This window comes from Rhea americana, unplaced genomic scaffold, assembly GCF_003343005.1.
Source record: "Rhea americana isolate MKP2758 unplaced genomic scaffold, rheAme1 scaffold_9, whole genome shotgun sequence".
In the NCBI taxonomy this organism is placed as follows: Eukaryota; Metazoa; Chordata; class Aves; order Rheiformes; family Rheidae; genus Rhea; species Rhea americana.
Genome location: NW_028187088.1, coordinates 8427351 through 8448756, shown reverse-complemented (window position 1 = coordinate 8448756; position 21406 = coordinate 8427351).

Genomic DNA, 21406 nt, shown 5'->3' with positions numbered 1-21406 from the left:
GCTGCGGCTGCAGCTCGTGCGGCGCCGGGGGAAGGTGCCGCTCCCCGCTGCCCGCCGCCCCCTGGCCGCGCAGTCGGTCCCTCCCCCGCGCTCCTGAAGATGACGGTGTCCGGAGGTCTCCGCTAATGGACAGGAGAAGAAGGGGGCAGAGGGATGGAGGCGCTCCGCGCCGGGCGCACTGCGCGCCTGCAGCCCGCCCTTCCTCGCAGATTACGCCTGGCCTTCGGGCCTAAGATGCCCAGCAGCGTCTCTGCTCCGGCTAATTTTGAAGCCTTTCCTGTACACCGTCCAGCGCGCTCCTGGCAGCGGAGCAGGGCTGGGGATCTGTGATGCAGTTTGAGCACCTCTTGGTTTTCTGAGCATGTTGCAGCGAGGGCCACACTGCTGGCGGTGCTGTTAAAAATAGAATCTGAGATGCAGCCAGTGAACTGCAGGAGCAGGAGCACAGCCTCAAGCATCCACCTGCCATTTCGGAAAACTGCAAAGGAATAAGTGGCTGCTCCATTCCCCGGCCCCAGTGTGCGTACACGGGAGCGTGCAGGGAACCTGCTTGTGAAACAACCACGGAGCAGTGCGTTAAGCTCAGGCCACACTTCCATGACTGTTAATGCGAGATCTGTGCACTACTGATTAGACAGCAGTACAAATCTGATCCGGATCAGATGCAGTCACACCATTGTTTTTCTGTCAAATTAACCAGAGAAGCTGATGCATAGATTATGTCAGATTTATGCTGGCTGCAGAAAGACAGATGATACTTGTCCAGCATAAAATTAGAGTGGTGCAGACGGACAGTAACTGATCTTGTACAACGTCTGCCAGTACCAAGTTAACGCACCAAATCAGGGAGTTCTCTGTATTTGAACTGGAAAAATGAGACTGTGCCAAGTYAGTGTCTTAATATGTCATTGCCACAGCCTTTTTGATTTGCACTAGGCATCTGGAACCCAAATTTACTGTTTCATCAGCCTACAGCTTAGAAACCTGATCATACTGATTTTGATTGAGTTTTGACATAAGTACTAATGAGATTAATTTTTCACTCTTGACAAACATCTTTTTAAAAATAGTAGCAAAATTATGTCTTTACACAGTGATGTTGGGTTATAATTTCCAGGAAAAGGAGGATGATTTGTTAAAAAAAAAATGCTACATATAGAAGATGGATATCACCATCCTCCAGTGGAGCACTGTATTGGAAATCAAAGACATGAATTCCTTTCTTGCTGACTTGTTATGCAGTTTCAGAAAAGTCGCATCATTTTTCTACCTCAGCTTCCCTGTCTTGTAAAAAAGAGGTAGTAATGTTTAGACTGCTTGGTAAGATGTTTTGAGATCTGCAAATAAAAGCATTAACATTAATCATACAATATATGCATATACTGTGTAACACATATATTATAAATATATATGCATGCATGCATGCATAACTCTAACAGATTGTTATAATCTGCATAAACATTGCTTCTGTTGCCTGGAGAACATAAACAGGATGAGCATGCAAAGTAATAGGTGCTCTGTCAACACAGGTGACAGGGTTTTGGGGGCTTGAAAGCAGTTTCCAAAAATGCACATTTTCAATAAATTCCAGTGTAGAAACAAGAGTGAATATAAATACGAAAGAAACAAGAGTGAATAATGATAGGAAAGGAAGGCAAGTGGCTCTCATGAATGACAATCTCAAAGCAGAGGAGAAAAAAAAACAATACTCCAAGCATAATCCCACCAGTACTCCTATCCTTAACATCCTTTTCTCAAAAGAGGATGAAAGATCCTATGAACCGCAGAAAAAAAAAGGTGAGGGGGGAACAAAATGTTATCTTTAGCGTCTATACAGCTTCTAGAAAGGGCTCTTTCTTCAGCTTTCGATGTAGGCCACTGTGAAAGCAAGTCTTCTGTGAACGTTCAGGAATGAATTGGAAAACAGTTTAAGATCAGTGCTGGAAATGAGCAGTGGTTTGAAGGACGATGTGGAAACTGGCTGAAGCCACTGGTTGCCTATACATGGTCTATCCTTGGTATAACTCCACTTCATCCTTTTGTTGATAATCTCACTCATAACCCAAGGGCAGCCTCACCACATGTCTGAACATCTGTGCCTCAGCAAGGAAATCCAGCTCATTAAAATGCATCCTTTTTTTCTGCATTACCTCACACAGAAGGCTTAGAAGAATCTCGCTTTTTAAAATTGGAAGGAGGAATGAACTCCAGTTATTATGCACTGTGCAGAAGTTCACAGTAACTAGGAGAAAGTTTTCCTAAACTGGAAGTCCTGTAGCTACTCTAAACGGAAAACCCCCAGTGTGCCTGTGATTTGCTATCATTAGCACTGATTTATTTTGCACTGTGCCTTCTATACATATGCAGTATCAAATCTGGCTCTTTGATGAGATTCATCTTGACTACCTTTTGATATCTCATTTTAGAAGTCTACTGTTTGAGACATCTACCTTAGGGTGAAATGAATCATGCCTTAGACTTGGCAGTTTCTCTTCACTGACCTGGAGCAAGGATGACCAGTCGTAGGTGTCTATGTTCAGACTTCTCTGTTTAACCAAGTGAGTCTATAATTCAAGTAATAAAAGATATCTATATACTTTTTCTTGGGCTTGAAACAGAAACCCAGACTCCAGTTTYCCACAACCACCTGTATTTTTAATGGACTACTAACTAAGGTCACTGATGGAGCTAGAAAATATTCAAGCTCTTTTCACCAGTATAGTGAGCTCTGATTCACCTCATTCCTGACTCTGGGGAGATGAGAAAGGATGGATGAGCCTACRAACAACATGTTAGTCATAGAGAATGACATTATTAAAGAAGAAAATATTGTAGCATGACCCAACGGTGGCCTTTCTCTAGTGAATGTCTCATAACTGAAACAGCAGTGTCTCCTCTGATGGAGATTTCTTGCTCTCTCAACTGCCCATAATAATATATGGGTGGAAATGACTGCATGGTGGTGCCAACAAAGAGCTGGTCTCAAGTCATGGCTCTGGTACCTTTAGGAGCATGCCTCTTAGTATGTGTATACTAAGTGTATAACCCTAAACAATACTACGAGTTATACTAAGTATAACTTAAGATTATACTAAGAATAACCCTAAACAATATGTGGGTATTTTAAGTAATTTCACTGCTCAAATATGCATCATCTCATGCTGGTTTAAGCCTTGCTACAACACTTTTATGTTTTCTGACTTTCCCAGCTCGAAACCATGTCTGCACCTTATTAAAGGTTAGTATATCACACTACATCATTATTCCTCTTTCTTTTTACCCTGCTGCACTCCCTGCACATAAATATTTCAAAACAGTTTATAGTCATTTAGTGACGTTCAAAACACCCTTGTAAAGCAAGCCTCGTTATGATTGCATCCACTTTATGAGCAGAAATTGCCCTTTGAATTCCTGGCATGTGACATTGCTAGAGTCTAAACTGAGGATACTAGGTTCCAGTACCAAAAAATGCTGTTCTGATTACACGTTTTGATACAATCAGACTTTCAATGACAGGCAAAATGGTATGGTTCAAATCTTGCTCATGATATTATTATCAAAATTCCAAAACATTTAAGAGGCATTCAATCATCTATATGAAATGAACTACTAGGTCTACATTGTAGTGGAAAATACATCTGAAAAACCTGTTCGGTACTAATTGCAGATGGCTGAATCATTGCACCTACTGTGTACGCAGACATCACTTTGAGTCCATTTGTATGGAGCATCTCTCAGGACTGGAGCCCAAATTTAACAACTGCTAATTAGTACTGTTTGACGGACTCATCGGAGTGTCCAAAGATTAAAAAAAAAAGGGGGGGGGGTGGTGGTATGAGGACCAATACGTCCTCGTTAGTAGGAATGAGATTGATTTCCTGAAAGTAAAGAAGAGGAAAAAAGCACTGATGGAAGCCAGTACAATAGCTGTGCTGTATCTGTTTTGGAAATAAACAAGTAGCTGTYGTACTGCCAAACCTTCATCTTTCTTGAGCACTGAATATACACAACACATTTGTAATGAATGATCAGCCTAGAGATAAAAGGGAGGCACTCAGAAGAAAATGAAATTTAAGAAGAAATTTAAAGCTCCTAGTGCAGTAGAAATGGTAATAGGTTTTAAGACAATTAGTTTATAGAGAACATTAAGAGAAACTAAACACAAAAGTTAATAAGCAATACTGTATATAATGAAAAGTAATGGTATTACACTGATTAACGTGAGTGTCAGTATTCAGAAGAAAGGTTTTTGAATAGTGGAGTCCTCATCTAAGTTCTCCATAAACTCCTATCTCTAAACATAAACTACCTCTAAAAGATCTGCGAAAAGTAAAGAAACAAGCCTATAATCAAGTGGGCTAAAATTTACTCTGTGGGAACCTGTATCTCCACCAGAACAATTCTGGGTCCTGCAAACCTGAAAAGGTTGAAAACTACTTATGTAAAATATACAATATCCAAAAAGGAGAACAGAATAAAACGAAACACTTCAGCGAGGAAATCACAATGAAGGACCATACAAGCATGTTTGTCAGGAAGTTTTGTATGTAGTGGGCGGAAGTCAGAGAACAAAAAATGTTTTTTACAAAAAAAATGTCAAAAAAATAAAGCACAATGACAGAACACAGCAAGAATTAAACCACACAGCAGTTCCTGCGGTATAGAAAAACTACAGACCATAGCAAAGAATGTGATATTGTTCCATTAAACCGGATAATATCGCCTCAGCCTGACAGGATGTTGCTTTCAGCCAGCGCTGTACGTGGGTCTTCACTGAGCTTCACAGAWGTCAGCTGCTTCTTTTAACTGACAGCGCTGCCCTTAGACTCACGGCCTAGGACTCGGCTCTTCCACTCTGTGCAGGGTCTTCTAGCCCAGCAAATGCCCTAAAGAAGCCCAGAAAGGATTATTATTTATGCTTGAACTACTAGGCACTTTCCCGGGACGCAAGGAGGACCTGCCCGTTTAGAAGACGTCGTCTAAAGAGCTTCTCAGCAATTCGGTCTAGACAAATGAGTGCCACAGTGCTGGTTTTTACTGGGTGGGTTTAAAGCGAGGAAGAGAAGGGAGAGCGCAGTCTCCGGCAGGCAAACGGCAGGAGCACCCGCTGCTCGGAGAACCACTCCTTGCAAGTGATCAGTGTGGGACCGGGGAACAGCCTCATATGTAATACACTGCCTTTCCTTGAAACGGAAAGCTGCAGCACACCTAGAGACAGCTCAGAAAAGCACTGATTTCTACTGAAGTTCGCATTTGCTTTACGACCCTTTTCGTGCATCAGTGTCTAAAAACAGTCACAGAGAAAGACGGCTGAGAGAGAAACTGAAAATATTATGGGGAATCTAATTGGAATGTTGTGCTGATAATATTAGGAAAAAATGATTCAGATACTAAATATCTGAATTCAGATACTAARTAAGGCACATATTTTAACTTACTTTGTAGAGAGATGGAGGCTAATATTTGAGCTCTCAGGAATGGGTTGATGGYGGCCTTCTCTCAAAAGCAGCTGCTAAACACACATTACAATGGATGCAGAATGCACAGCACAAAGAAAATTATATAATGTTTACATTAAGTGAGTATAGCATTTGGGAAAGGTGCCAGATTTATGATACCATCCTATAAACCTGAATTTTATTAGATACTTGTCAAAACATCTAATACAGAACATGTGGTGTATATTTAAAACACAAAAATGAAGGCTTACAAAGAAGGCATCTGAATTAAAGCTACATTTATTTTCCTTGGGTGGCAGATAAGTAAAGCACATTTAAGAAATTAAGACCTAGGTATGAACTACAGATGACTTCAGTGTGATTATTCCTACTCACACTTTACAGGTCTTGGACCAAATGATTGGTCTGTCACACATCAGGTTGATCTGTCCTGTAGCAGGGTATCACAGGCATAACTACTTGAAAACCTCGCTACAACTTATTTTCTCCTACAATAACTGCACTCATATTACAAAAAAGTTTTTTTTTCCCCTAACARTTGTGTTATTCAACATGCAGAAAAGGATCGAAATGGCTGAAATGTTTATTACATAAAGTTATTTCACATGTGTTCTGTATTGTCAAATTTGACCATTCAAAAATGATGAAACTCATTAAAAATACTAAGGATTTTTCTTTCTGGTTTGCTTTGTTGGGGGAGAGGGTGCAATATTTTAGATTATTTTCATTTGCTCTCTTCTTTCTGAGCCAGATCAAAACTAACTAGTATCTCTGGTATCTGGTTCCAGCTTTTCCTTACAACCAAGAGCCCCCCTTTTTTTTTAACAGAATCTGACATTCTTGAATAAGCTTTTGAGGCCCAAGTGAGATGGACTGTAACAAAACCTGCAAATTAGCAAGACATAATAAGAATGCAGCAGTTAATCTTGACCTTACAGAGCAGAAAATGTGCCTGATTTCTTAGCACTGTCCTGGTAGAGACATGGTAAAGATTTGAGCAGAACATTTTATTTCTAGAGCAAGTCTTATCAACAAGCAGATGTAGAAAGATATGGAATTATAGTTTAACAACAGCTTTCTATATGTATGTAGCTGGGAAACAATAGTACAGTGTAAGAAAGAGTAGAGTAAAACAATACCATGGTGCCAGAGCCCCTCCTGACATGTAATATCTCTTTGGAATGGGCTAAAGTTAACTTGTGGTTTCYGTGAGATTGTCTGCTAAGATTTCTGCATTTTTTCTTGGATGATCTGGAGTTTCTGAAAGTGCAGCAGATGAAGCTTGGCGTGGGGAGTCTGTGAAGTGTGGGCATAATCACCTTCGGGTGCCAAATGTCACAGCTGCTTATGGGAGTTCCTGTTATGAAGAGGGGAAAAGGCAAGAAATGCTGCTATTTRCCTACCTTTGTCTGCCCAACTGGGCAGCAAACGATCAAGGGAGACGAGGGGAAACAACCAAATCCATGCCAGCCTTGCACAAAATTGGGAAGCRAAATAACAGATGGTAATTCCTTTGATGCAAGTTACCCATCTGTCTGCTACTACTTCCCCCATGAGCTCCTGGAGTTACTATGTGGAAAAGCTTCAGAGACATCYTGTGAAYRGRAAATGTAAATRTGGGATGTATAGGAGAAAATGGCARAAAGAGTGTAATTCTGCACTTGGAAGGGGCCTGACAAGAAGGATTGGTCTACGCTGAGTTATACCTAGCTCMRTTCYTTGCAAGTCCYCAAATAGGTGTGTCAGATCAGAAATAACTSAGCTATATAGGACAGCATATAAAATAACTATTTTGCTATGTCCCACATTGAATAAAGATGAGTGATAGTATCTTCCAGACACAACCAAAAGTCCACCAAAATACTTTGCTATAGTTGTGAAAACAGATTACGCAGTCCTGCAGAACATCTATCAACATTGTGTCTGATCATAGCTCTCTTTTTTGCCTGCTTTGATGAGCAAAAAGATAGCACATATTGATACTATTTAACTTTGATGCTTATTATTCCTTTTATGGTAAATAAGGACAGTTCATAAATCTTACTGTTTTTTAGGCTGTCTGAAAACTCAAGCCGCTGTCATCTCACTATTTACGTGATACAAACGGCACAATTTCTGCAAACGCAAAGCTAGAGAAACAACCTTCCCTCAAAAAAAAAGGTGATATTTTGGAGTGTAAAATATAACCAYGGGAAAATAAATGTGGGCACCTGATCAGTCTCTTCCTTCTGCCCGACCTCCAGCTGCTCTGCTGCCTGCTGCCAATCATTCACAGCCGTTGTTCACAAGCAGCTGAGTAAGTAGGGAACATCCTCCAAGGAAGAAATTGGCTACAATGGAGAAAACAGTGCGAGCACGATACAAACAACACAACTCGGATAATGGGAGAAACCCCGTTATTAAGCCCCTCTCCTCTCTAGTTTTCTTTAAGTGAATTACCTCTCCTTAATATAGTGAGGAAATGGCAGCTGCTACATTTTAAGAGATTTGGCGATTCACTGATGTTAGATGTAGAAGGGACGGCTGATTTGCAAACTCGTCACAGATTCTCTCTGCAAGGGACCTGTCACAGTAGAAACATGTTTTGAAAATGAATTAGCAGGATGAGAGACTTGTTTTGAACAAAGGATTCCTGGTAGGAATGGTCAGAAGAGCCATATCACTTGGCTGACCTGGCATGACGGCTRGCTGGCATCCTTTGACTCCCGGCCATGGGAAGCTGGAACAGACCCGCACTCCCACACATGCTGCAGGGTTGGTTGTCCAGAGAAGAGGGGTGAGCAAATATTTTTTTTTTCCTTTCTCTTTTACAATATCTTTCATACACCAAGCTGTTGATGTTTGTTGTTAAGCAAATAMAAAACACGATTTAAACATGGATCTGTGTATTTTTATAACGATGTCATAGGAGCACCATGATCTTGCCTTGGTCAAGGGTTGAGTAACTATAGTTACTCAACTAATTGAGCCATGGGACAGGCCATGAGTTGACAAATAGCAGAAGAACAATACCTGAAACTGCCGGGAAGGTGGTATCATTGTGGACTGGTTTGACTGGTGGCCTGTGCCATCCTATGGCTCTAAACTTCTCACTGCTATAAGGTAATAGAGACAAGGGGTGGAAGGGGACAAGGGACAGACATTGTTATGGAGATGCCCAACACTACAGAGAGGCAGATTGCTCGAGGTGGAACCACTGCGCGTTGGTGCCAAGCTGCTACACAAGCCCAACGCTGAGATAGCTCAGAGGGAGCAAGCGTCTACCCTGGGCTCAACTGGGCTGACTCACTGTGCACGACAAAGCGTCAGTGAACCCTGTGCGTGTGTGTGTGTGTGTGTGTGTGCATGCATGTACACATGGCCTTTCCTGATAGAGCTTATCCCTTGCTTGACTGACTTAGTAAGTTGAGCGTGGCAGTGTCACGTTGTCTGGCATTCCTTTTCCACCCATGACAAATGAGAAGCTGGAAAAAAGGGAGAAAGAGAGTGATGGAAGGATGATTTTAGCAATATGGCAATAAGAAGAAAATAAAAAGAAAATAAAGAGATATAGGGGGAAAAAGTGAGACTTCTCTGACTGAGAAGGGAGCAAACTACAGGCATCAGGGGAGCAGAGACAGAACTGAGGGTAGAAAGGATTARCTTGCCTGGTATAATCTTCAGAGATGGCAACCTGCCACTCTGATCCTTGTCATCAGTGTCTTGGGATATCACCAGAGCAGAAAAAGGCCCTTCAGGAAATATGGCCAAAAGTACGTTGCTGCTGTTGCTCTCACGGGAGGCAAACAGTCTGACAGCTACCATCCAGCAGCCTTCTCCAGTACACTGCTTTCACCTCAGTCTGGGGCTTCATGCACTCCACTCTACTGTGTTGATAGAGAGACTTGAATAAAAATGTTAAGAGAAAACTTACTTAGGTGTCTAAACATTAAAAAAAAATGGAGAGAGAGAGAGAGACATATCACAGCCAGCCTGGTAGATGAAACCTGATGTTGAAAAATTACATTATACACTGCAAAGTTATTTGCACCCTAAGGGGAAAAGAAACCCTCTATTAAGCAAAGTTCCTCTCAAACTGTTGCTATTAATCAGCTGTGGTTGTACTGATTGGATGTAATAAAGGTAGGCAGAGATCACATTAGCTGCTCTAAGACTCTTGATTTCCTTTTTGACCAGTGATCTACTTAAAAGGAAAAACAGGAATATTACAGGTGGCACAAATTCCCCGGCGGATCGCTTCCCTGATCCCGCGTGGCGCAGAGCATCTCAAGCCGTCCAGCTGGCGCAGAGGAACGGGGCCAGGGAAGGAGGAGCAGCCAGCTGGGACTCTGCGGGCTGGCACTGCCCCTGAAACCCTGCGCACCAAACAGCCATCTACCCAAGCCTGACAGACCRTTGCAATTCAAGGTTACTTCAGCATGATTAAACTGCTTTCTCTGACTGGAGTTAACCTCTACACAACTAAATACTGGTGAAGAGTATGAACTTAGAAAAAGTCTTTAAGGATCTCTTGTCTTCTGGTTCATTCTCTCTTCATCACACCGCTCTGCTCATTTCACTGAATGAGTCCGTATTAACAGCCTAGAGTCCTTGAGTTAAGAATTATATTTAAAACGAAACAGCACTTCTCTAAACAATACTTAATGCTGAATTTTGCAGATGTGCTTATATACATGAAAGTCACATTTACCTGTTACACAAGCCAACATAGCATTGAAGCAGCTCCATGCCCACGCAGAGGGAGAGTAGAATTGTAAAATGGCTATTGTCAGTGCTTAGTCCTTCAAATGAAGAAAGCAGGATTCTGATGAGTTTATGATGAGAAATTCCAGATGTGTTTCTGTGCTTCCTATTGCATTATTTTGCAGATTTTTCTAAACAACAGTGAGAAACAGGCAGGGACACCTCAGCCACTAGAAGAATTATTTGCCCCAGGCATGATTTCTTTACATTTCTGCCCTTTATTCAATCATCCCCACACAACTTCAGTCTGTTCCCTGGGAGGCAAAAATCTGCTTATTTGGTCTTTGCACACTTTTATTTTTCTTAAATCCCCCTTTGACACTATGTAGCACTCCTCTGCACATTCCTCTTTTTTTTTTTTTTTTTTTTCTTTGCACACTTTTATTTTTCTTAAATCCCCCTTTGACACTATGTAGCACTCCTCTGCACATTCCTCTTCTTCTTTTTTTTTTTCCCCTCTCTCTGTTCTCTTTACACTCATGGCTCTCCTCAGGCTGTAAGGGTATGTGCAGTGTTAGAGCATCTGCTTCATTAAGGTTATGTGAGCTGTTAATAGAGTGAAATTTCAAAGCATTTCTATATATAAGTAATCTAAAAAATACTGTCATCACAGCTGTGTTCAGCTGTTATATACTGACATGACACTGATATATACATCACATATCTGTGATGTATGCTGCATCCTTAAAAACACATACAAGAATTATAATCCAATGAGCTCAATCATTTTCCACTCAGTGTAATGAAATGTGCCAAACCCAGTGTGTCTCATTGTGTGCATGTCAATCCCAAGTCTATGGCTATTTTACAGTCATCACTTTAGAGACCTCATACAGACATCAAGTTCATTTGCCCAGGACAGGAGTTGGTCTGTCATTCTTTACAGCTTCTTGTCTGGCCTGTTCTTGAAAATTTTACCAATGGAGACTCCACAATAAAGAAACCTGCTTGTAGTCTCTGCCTTCACCTTATCACTGAAGGAAATGGTTTGCCTAATAATTTGGGAGACAAAACAAGTGGGAAAAAAAATCTGTATTTTGTTTGTTTCTTTTACTCCTGGCTGTTTAACAACTGGAAACAAGCACAATAAGTGACCTTTCCATACAGTTTGACATAAAACTGTATAATTTCTGTTCAGTTTTTCTCAGGAGGTACAATGCTTTAGAGAGACAGACCTGCAATCACCAGCCGGGAGCTGCAGCAGGATCTCCCAGTGCAGAGGGGCTAACAAAGTGGTAGGAGAATTTCAGCACTGATAAACGCAAAGCAGTGCATGTGGGGAAGAGTGACGCTAGCTGTGTGTTCACAGTGACGGGCTCTCACGTTAGCCTGTATCACCAAGAAGTTTGGTATGTCATTGTAAGCAGTTCTTTGAAAGCTGAAGCTTCCTGCACCTTGACCATCAAAAAAGCCAGGAAATGAATAGAAACTCRGCACTCTGTAAAGCTATGCTGTAGCCAAGCTTGTGTGAAGCTGTGGTCGCCTCACTTCTGAAAGGATATTTTACAACCAGAAAATACACAGGGAAGGAGAATCAGAATCGTCGGAAGTATGAAAGAATTTCTGGAGAAGACAGTAAAGAGATTYGGTTTCTTCAGTTTGGAAAAGAGATGACTGAAGGTCTAGAAAGTCATAGATCACATAGAGCAGGTGACAAGGGAATGATCAGTCATYATTTTTCACGTGACAAGAATTAGGGGCACTAAATGAAATCAAAGACAAATGGAAGAAAGTACTTCCACACACAGCAGCTACACACTGCAGGACGTATCATCCTGTTTTGCTTGGATGTTCAAAGTATAAATGAATTCCAAAAGCAGCTAGACAAGTTCATAGAARAAAAGTCTGTCAAGGGCAGCTAGACAAGATGATATAGATGCAATCTGTACATCAGAAAGTCACTAAATTAGAAATTAGTGGAAACTGGAAGAGTATCTTGGAAAAAAATATGAGTCCAGGATTTCCYTGTTTTTATCCATTTTTCTTTGCTATCTACTACTGGATAAGGTAGAGATATAATTATCAGATAGGATATTTGGACCTTTGTTTTGATATTGTACAGCTGTTCTTTTGCAATTTAGTCAAGATGATTATTTTTAAGTGCTATATAATCAGAAATGAGAAATTGTGATAAACTATGTCAATTATTTCAAATAGTCCATCAAACATGCAGAAGYGAATTATATTTCACTTAAAGAAAGTCCACATCTCTCAAATAATAAAAAAGAGAAAATCTTAAAGTTGGAGCGTTGGAGACAAAATAACAAAAGAAACATGTACCTACAAGAAAATGAGAACATGAGGAAGTAGATATTCTCTGTGGAAAGGAGTAGAAATGATAAAGTGATTTAAAAACTGGAGCTCCCATGTCAGACTCAGTCTTTTTTTCACACCATTTATGAATGTGATATTAAGAGATTTGAGATACCTAAACCAAAGCAGAGCTGCAAGCRTACTTATTTAACTTACTCTCTAGCTCAAATCTCAGCCAGCCCCAAAGATGTATTAGGAAATCAATCTTCAGATCAGAAATTCCATTCTGAAAAGGAATGATAATTGCTAGGACCACCTTGACAGATAGGTACTGTAAGAAATTAGTAATACCAAAAGAGAAATCCATTTCCTCAGCTATAACAGTAAGCCGTTATACATCATTGACTCCCTAGCAAATTTAGAATAAATATTCTTCAAATAATAATATCCCTTCACAGGACACCTACGATTAATTATTTCAATCTATTTTTTTTAATTATTCAGGTACATAATAGTGATTCTTTATGCCCCCACCAAGCCTTGCAATTTATTCCATAATTTAGAGAGAGTCACTCTTCATCGTTTTTCTTATTATTACTGAAGCTAAAATCAAATTTCTGTGTGTAAAGATCTAAGTAGTATCTACTGTGTAATGTTAGTTTAATCAGTCTAGATATAGAGGAAAGTTTTGCTTCCATTTATTTTCTGCATTTCCCTAGATTTTTTCGGAATCCAAAACTTAGGATCAGGTGATAGACATTTTATTTGGGCTTATAAGCAAAACAGAAATGTTTCAGTTTCTCGGACAGAAATGTTTCAGTTTCTTTCAGTTTCTCCCATTTTCTTGGGAGTGGGACTGTTTATAAGTTTCTTTGGAGGGAATCCTAGTAGATGCCATTAGCATCTTTTCATGGGATTCTCTTGCCATCACAGACCCGTAGCCCTGGTGTCAGTAGCTACATTTGGAAGATAGCTGGGAAAGGAAAGGAAGAGCATCACTTCAGAGGGTTCTTTTCAGCTGTGTTTTTCTATGCRTCTGTGATTTGCATTGTTATCAAACCTCACTGCTGTCAGAAAAGCAGCATGATCAGATTTGATTTTTCAACAGAAATTTCCATATGGGTCAGCCTTTTTGATCCTATAATATTTTGCAGCACTGCAGAACAAACTCAGTCAGGTTCTCTTCAAAACATGGAAGCTGGATATAGAAAACTGCATGTTTTGTCCCCATTTTTCCTCTTATTCAGCCCAAACTGCTTTATTTTTAGAATTCTGCCATGTTGCTTAACATTATTCCACTTTGGATCCCTTCCATAAATACTCCATCTTCTCATTTTGATGGCAAGTTCATAATTAATTTATATTAACGTATTTGAACCCAGAACAGGCACACCCAGCACGATATGCAGATTTTAATAGTTTGCCATCTCCTGTCTTCTCTTCCATATGTCATGTACTCCCACAGCTTCCTACCAGAATGAATAAACTTTAATCCAGCTGTCAGGGGCCTGGATGAGCTTCATATGCATAAACTACGATGCTGATCCCAAATTTTGATTTGTGTGTATCTAGTGCAACTGGGGCTGGTTCTTCCTCAGCATGGTATGCTTCACATCCAGGGTCATTAATTCCCATTCCCAATAAATATTCTGTACCTGATACACCTATCCAGAACTTAATGTGACCTCTCTGGTTTCTCTGTTCATGGACAATATGTGATAGAGTGAGAACTCATGAAGTTTGCAAATAGCTACACACAAGCTTAACTATACAGACAGATCAAGAGATTATACAAAGCTAAGGGAAAAAAAGCAAAACCTGCACACAATCACTTTTCTTAGCTTTCCTCAACATCCCACCCACCCAGTCTTTGCCTCTCCAAATAGGTTTCTTCTCCTTCAGCCTTCTTATTCGCTCTAGAAATGGATCATCAGAGAATTCCCTTTCAGAAATTCCCTGTCTGCTCGCAGCAAATGACTTTCCTCAGGGACTTCCACCCCTTGCCCTATGACTCAATGCTTGTTACTAGCTCAGACATAGGTTCCTCATAGGTTCCTCACATAGGAGCCAAAATTTTTCTGATTACTTGAAGTAGGTGTTGCTTATTTCCTTTTAAGAAAGTCCTAAGACAACACCTAAAGGTATAGGGCTACAGTTAAAAGTAATTCATATTATGTCTCCCTCTGTTTACCTGGTATACATTTTTCATCAAGTAGATCAATTTGCAATAATGTACTTCTGATTTTGTAGTCCATTAGAATAGCATAGTTACTACATGCTCATTTCTGAACTCACTTGCATGACTTCTATCACACCAGCCTGACTGATTTTTTCAGTTCATATGGAGAAATACCTTTAATAAACTAGGTCAATCAGAGGACAGAGTCTGACTACAGTTTAGAGTAGTCTTGGTCACATGATTCCTTCTTTCTGATGAAACCCAAACAAGATCTAAGACAACAAGTCGTATTTTCTTCTGAAATGTGGGCAGAACAGTCAATTGAAAAGTCTTTTGTGCACTGAACAGCTAGTGCATTTCTTAATAGAAAATAGCTTCTACAGAATTAAAATTCTCCTTAGGAAAATAAATTCAGTTTACAACTAGAATAATTGAAATAAATACTTTGTAGGTTGTACTCAAGACAGAATATACTTCGATGTTGAAGTAAAGTTCGGTATTCTTCCAAGTGGCCTAAAATGTTTCATTCTGAAGCACTGTAAAATAAACTGCCATTGCTGACTGCAGTGTGTTATATCATACAGACCATACTGCAAGCCTCCATTCTTTCTTAATGATTTGATTTCCAAGCCACGACCTGTGCTACATAATTCAGTGCAGTCCCTATTTAAACCAAGTGTACAGGGCTTTTTTGGGAGCCACGGGATTCTCAGAGCGCTATGGGGAATTTATCTGATGAGAAAACTCTGCCTCTGGCAAGTGTCAGGTTTCTCCAGAAACAGCATCCAAGACACAATGTACAATACTGGAAAAGCTATTTAGTGATGAATTACTCTAAACAAAACATTTGCGCAATCAAGAAATATTTTTCAAGTAACCAGTGGTTCTCGCTTCTGTACCAAGAGACAGAGGTATATGCAGCTTTATTAAAATAAACTCAGTATATTTCTAGAAAGAACCAAAAAGCAATAAAAATGACTAAAAATTGTATAAAGCTCTGATGCATATTTAATGTAAATAATTTTTCTTCTGAGTAAATGAAATGAGATGTTTCTTCAAGAATAAAGATTTTCTGGATTCTTATTTAACCCTTTGTTCTGTTGGCCAATTAAAAATTATTTTGGCAGTATGAAGTAAAATATAGTATTAATATTATAATAATTRTATATTCATGTATTTTCTATAGTATAATTATGTATAAAATACATATTCTAATTATAATATAATAATAATATACTATTAAGTATTAATAGTATTAAGCAGTATATGAGCAAATTTTAAAACATTAAACCACCTCACATAGTTTAGCATCCTTCATTTATATGAACCTGAAAGTGGCACCTAGCTAACCAGAAAACTGAAGTAATTTAATAAACTGTTTGCGCCATGTGCAGAATTGCCAGTGCTAAAGCTACTACACTCAGCTAGACCATTTTGGAACAGGTTGCCCAGAGAGGTTGTGGAGTCTCCTTCTCTGGAGATCTTCAAGGCCYGCCTGGATGCAACCCTGTCTAACATGCTCTAGGTGACCCTGCTGAGCAGGGGGGTTGGACTAGATGATCTCCAGAGGTCCCTTCCAACCTTACTGATTCTATGATTTGGGCCGGAGCCAGCTTCAAAGTCTGGCTCTGCTGGGGTCACACTTGACACCGCGTGTCAGGCTGCCCCGTGGCTCCCTTTGCCTAACCCCTGCAGCTGGTGCGTGGGGCYGAGATGCGGGTAGGCAGCAGCATTTCAGTCCTGCAGGCAGGAGCTATGCCTTGCCTGGGGCTCRCAGGAATTCAGCTCCAGGGCACAACCTTGCACTGGAAAATTAAAAAATGCAAACAATGCCATTTAATGGTCTAGGTGATGAGACCTGAGCTTGCCTGATCCAGAAAACCTYTTACCCTTGACTACAAAACTGCAGATTTCCCATATACAGATCACGCCCAGCCTTTCTCTCCTCCAGCAACTTACCAGGTACAACTCTTGCTCCCACCATCTGACACAAGGCTGGGGCTGTTATTTGTCAAAAGTGAATTTGTTGTTTGCACAAGGAGCAGAGAGGCTAACATACTCCCAAAGCGCACTGCTCAGYTAGTGTTGCTACTGGATGGCTTGTTGGCAAATCAAATCTTTTCTGTGTTTACATGCTGCCTTGCCAACCTCCTGTGTGAGCTGGACAGAGAGGGCAGGATGCCCTTTGAGTCTCCAGTTATTTCAGTCACTGAATCGCAGAGCTGTAAACTAGAAGACACATAAAGATAGACACTATAAAGATATATTGCACCAYGTTTTCTTGGTCTAAGGCAAAGCAAGATTACAATTGCTCTGCTTTGGGTCCAGCACAGTTTCAAATGTGCCAGGCTCTGAGGACCACCTAGCTTCCTTTGGTGTCTACTTCACTGGTGGAAAGACCACACCAGCCAATGTGAAACAAATGTTTTCCCTCTTCTGCCTGTTGTAACCTCATCCTCTGAGACTGCCTCTCTCATCATGATTGTTTCAGTTATAAAAACTTGTAAAATTTCTCTCATTGCTACATGAGGCATTTTATGTTATCCTGCCCATCATTTTATACTAGATATGATAACTCACCATGCCGTTACAAACTGGGAATGATGGCTTTCTTGGGGTTTGTCATACTCCCTGTACACTCCACCGACAAAACACTCAGTGCAGGCATTTACAGACATCTCACCTCAAAAAATAAAAAGAGGGAGTCTGCCACTYGATGAACCATGCAGGAAAGCAGGGCAGCTCCAGGCCATTCCCATGATGGCCCCTTAGCTCATTTCMCCCTTCTGGAAGGCACTGGAGAAAGGGATGTCCTGAGGTTAGTTAAGAGGAGATCATGTTGGAATATTCCCAGTAGAAAATAAAGGACTGTCTCCACCTGCAATTTCATCACCCAGAGGACCCCTTGCTTTTAGGTTTGCTAGGCTGGAAGCAGATGGCCTCCCTGGAGCAGCAGTTTGCTTTGTYGGTGTGGGCACAGTAGCACTATATGATGGCACACGGTGCAGCCATGCTCCTGGTAGCACCAGGTGAGCAACGGGGGGAGCTGAAAGCAGATCAGCTGTGCTTTTGGGGCTGCACTGCTTTTGGGAGCCTGGCTCGCCCCTCCACACAGCTCTGTGGTGCGCCATTTGGGTGTCTTCGGTTGGATYGCGGTTCTCCCAGGCTTCTCTGTACCAGGCACTGTTGTGCAAGGTAGATGTGCCCCATGCCAGCCCGGCAAATAAGTACAGCTAATTCCCCAAATAACACTGCTGCAGAGGCAATGCCGGTCCTCAGAAAGAGGATCAAAGGTGTGAAGCAATCAGTACTGCAAGGATCTCTGTTTACCACTGAAAATCCTCCCCCCCCAGTAGCCACTGTCCACGCATCTGCAGTCAGTGGTCCTCTCTTCTATCCTACTTAAAAACCTTCAAAACAAGGCCCATATGTAACTCACAGAGGACCCAATTTTACGCTTGCTCTTGCAGCCTGATCTGGGGTCCACTGACAGCTCACTGAGATGTGATCAGTCAGAAAAACCTTGCTCCATACCCCTGCCTCCCTCTCACAGTTTAAAGGTTGCAGCAGCAGACCTCGAATGTTTGACAATTTTAAAAATAACAAGGTTATTTTGTTTTCTATCTTAATTTTTCWTTACTTAGGCTTCTCCACTGGCAGGCAATTTCATGAAGGCATGGTCTGATAAACTGACTTTGAACACTGAATCAATTGCATGATTTAAAGTAAGAGCCCAAACTCAGTGAGTAAGTCATAGAGCAAAAAAATCATTAGGAAGAGAGTTGCAGTAAGCCAGTCTAATAAAGGGCATCCTAATAGTTTTACATTCAAAGTAGCCTTTAATGATAAATAATGCTGCACTGAGAAGTAAAGAGGCTGAAATAATTGTTCATGAAATTGCAATACAAGGTTAATTTAGAAGGAAAAGACGATCACAAAGGTCCTGATTTAAAATTTTTCTTTGTACAGCTGCCTGATCCAAAGGCCATGCAAGACTCACAGACTGGTGGTTATTCAGTGAGATCACTCACAGCATCCCTTTTCCTCTGTCTTCTTACAGAAAGGGTGGTAAGGAAAAGCAGACAGACAAATCTTCCCTAAATGGTAAGAAAAAGCAGAGCAAAAGAAAGTCCGTTTGCTCTCCCTTGCGGAATTTCATATTACCCCATATAAGGACACRTCTCTCCGGCACACRAAACAGAAATCCTGAAGCCCTGGGTGTTATAAAATCACTGGGACAAGTGCCAAAYGCCGATTGCCAGGCGTACGCATCCGGCAGCGCTGCGGCCGAGAGAGACTTGAGGGCACTTGGGGATTCCAGGGGATGATGAGCTGCGCCGCAAGAAGTGGCATAAACAGATTAATATTTCATGTCTCTCCAGCGAAGCTGTTTTTTTGCAGGGAGGAGACAGAAGGGAAGGGAAGGGGGTGATTGCCCGATCCCCACGGCAGCAGGGCCAGCGCTCAGGGGGTTCGTGCCCGACYGGGTGCCGGGCAGCACTCCTGCCCCCAGGGAGGCCCCACGGGAAGACGCTGTTGCAACCTGCCGGGAGGAATCGGGCTGCAGGAGCGTGGCTGAAAATCGGATGGGCATAACCACGACCTCCTCCAACCTGCCRGTTCGGGTGGGAGCCAGCGGTGGGAGCGGGAGAGTATCACCTCTGGTCCCAACTGGTTTTGCGCAGCCTCTTTTGACATCGCAGCTGACCTCCACCCCTCTCGCACGGTTAGCCAGAGCGCCCTCCCGCTCCCCCTTTCCAAGMGGCGCGCGAGCTGCTCGCCCCTCTCGCCGTAGTCTCCCCGTCCGCGCGCAGCTCCCGAAGCTGCCTTCGGCGTGTCCTGCTCTCCGACACGGGCATGTTTCCACATCAGCGGGGCCGGAGGGGGAGGCAGAGCAACACCTGGAGCCCGTGTGAAAGCTGGACAGCCTCGGGCTGACAGCGGGTGATGCCCTCCGAAAGGAAGGGTGTTTGAGAGGGCTAAGCAATAAAGATCAGCAAGGTTAATCACAACAACCAGGATCTGCAGACTGAGGTTATATTTTGCCTGAATAATGATGGCATGTTTTTCAAAACAGACAGTGTTGCCATAAAATTACATTACACACACACAYATATATATATAGCATTATTTATATTAACTTATTTTGTACTGATTTTGATCCACATACAATCTTTGTTTCTATTTTCTTTTTCTTGTGACTGTAAATCTCAGTTGGGTATTAACTATTCAATAGTAACTTGTAGTGGTCCTTCACCCCACAGCTGCAGGGGTGCATCTATACATGGGGGTCACTGGCTAGAGGGAGGCCGTGTGGCGATACCAGTCCTGCGAAAGGAAACCTGCTGTTTCATGGTCGCTCCCACCTGCTTTGCTCATTACCTCTTGCAAAACTGAAGCTGAAACCATAGCCCCCATCACCTCACCATCTTCTAGTCYCTTCCTTCCAGCTTTTCCTTTGCTGCCTCAGTCGTCAGTCTCCGGCGGACTTGCTGGGTCAGGCACCGCACACGGTGGGACTGCACCACGGGAGCGATGGGGAGAGCTCRCAGTGGGTCAGTAAGGGCAGAATAGCCTGCAGAGCTGCAAGGCACAGCAAAGAGACGGTTCTTGTCCATGAACTTACTTTCCGTCRCCACTCCCCAATTTAATCCAAGCCCCCAAATCTCTAGGCTARACAAAAAACAGCCGGTGCTAAAGCAGCTTCCTCCAATCTTTCCTCCAATGCCAGTGTTACATTTGTTACCAGCACCTACCGAGTTCCTCTTCTCTCCATGGATGACACTACAAACCCAGGTATGAGAGGGGGCACATTTCAAGGTTTGATTTTAAGGTGGCGTGGTGAGACAACAGCAGCAGGCCCATAAAAAACACGAGAGATGTTCCTGCAGCGCAGAATGCAATCTCCACACTGTCCTCTAGTGGATTTAATAGTTATATCCACAGCTCAGCCTCATACTACATTGCAGTTTCTGTGGACATAACACAGCCAAACCATTTCTTTCTACACTTTCTGCYCTTTTCAATCAGTTCTCTTGAGATTGCTCCTTTTTAATTTCCCTTTTTAAAATAACTTTTTTTTCCTCCATTTTAACCCCCTTGTCCAATAATCCCTTTTTCTTTGGGTTAGTGTGACTCCCAGCAGGGCTAGTTCCCCCTTGTCAACCAGTGGCTGCAGGATGTCAACTGTGTCAGTTATTCTCACCTAACCTTAACAGTATATAACAATGATAAACTTACAGCATAGAGGTATGATGAATGTCAGCAGAATGGTGTTATAGCCATGAGAAACAGYCTCCAAACCCAGAGTTCTCCCTGTCCATAAAGGTGTGCAAGATACATTTGTTGGCCCCTAGGGTCCATGCTTGTGGCACAGCAGGCCCAGGGGTGTCCCATCTTGTGTGTGGTGGTGGCCTAGAGATGTTTGCCTCCCTATCTGTTGAGTCCCAGCCAGTGGGCTCTTCAACACTGATCCTGTTCTGCTGGGCMTACCTCTCAGTACCTCTTTGGTTTTCCCTTTTATTGCCTCAGTTCCTGTGGCCTGTGGCCTCCTCTGCTTCCGCATTCCCACAGGCAGATTGCTTATAGTTCCTGGGGAGTCAGCTCTGAATCTGGCCCAGAGATAAGGGGTCACTCCACCTGTGTCCTGCACCTGCCTTCCTGGGCATCAGCTCCCCAGAGTGACCCAGAGATAAGTGATCACCTCATCCTTACTCTGCAGCAGTTTTAACCATGGAGTTATTACAATGTCTTCCCTACGACCTACTAGTTG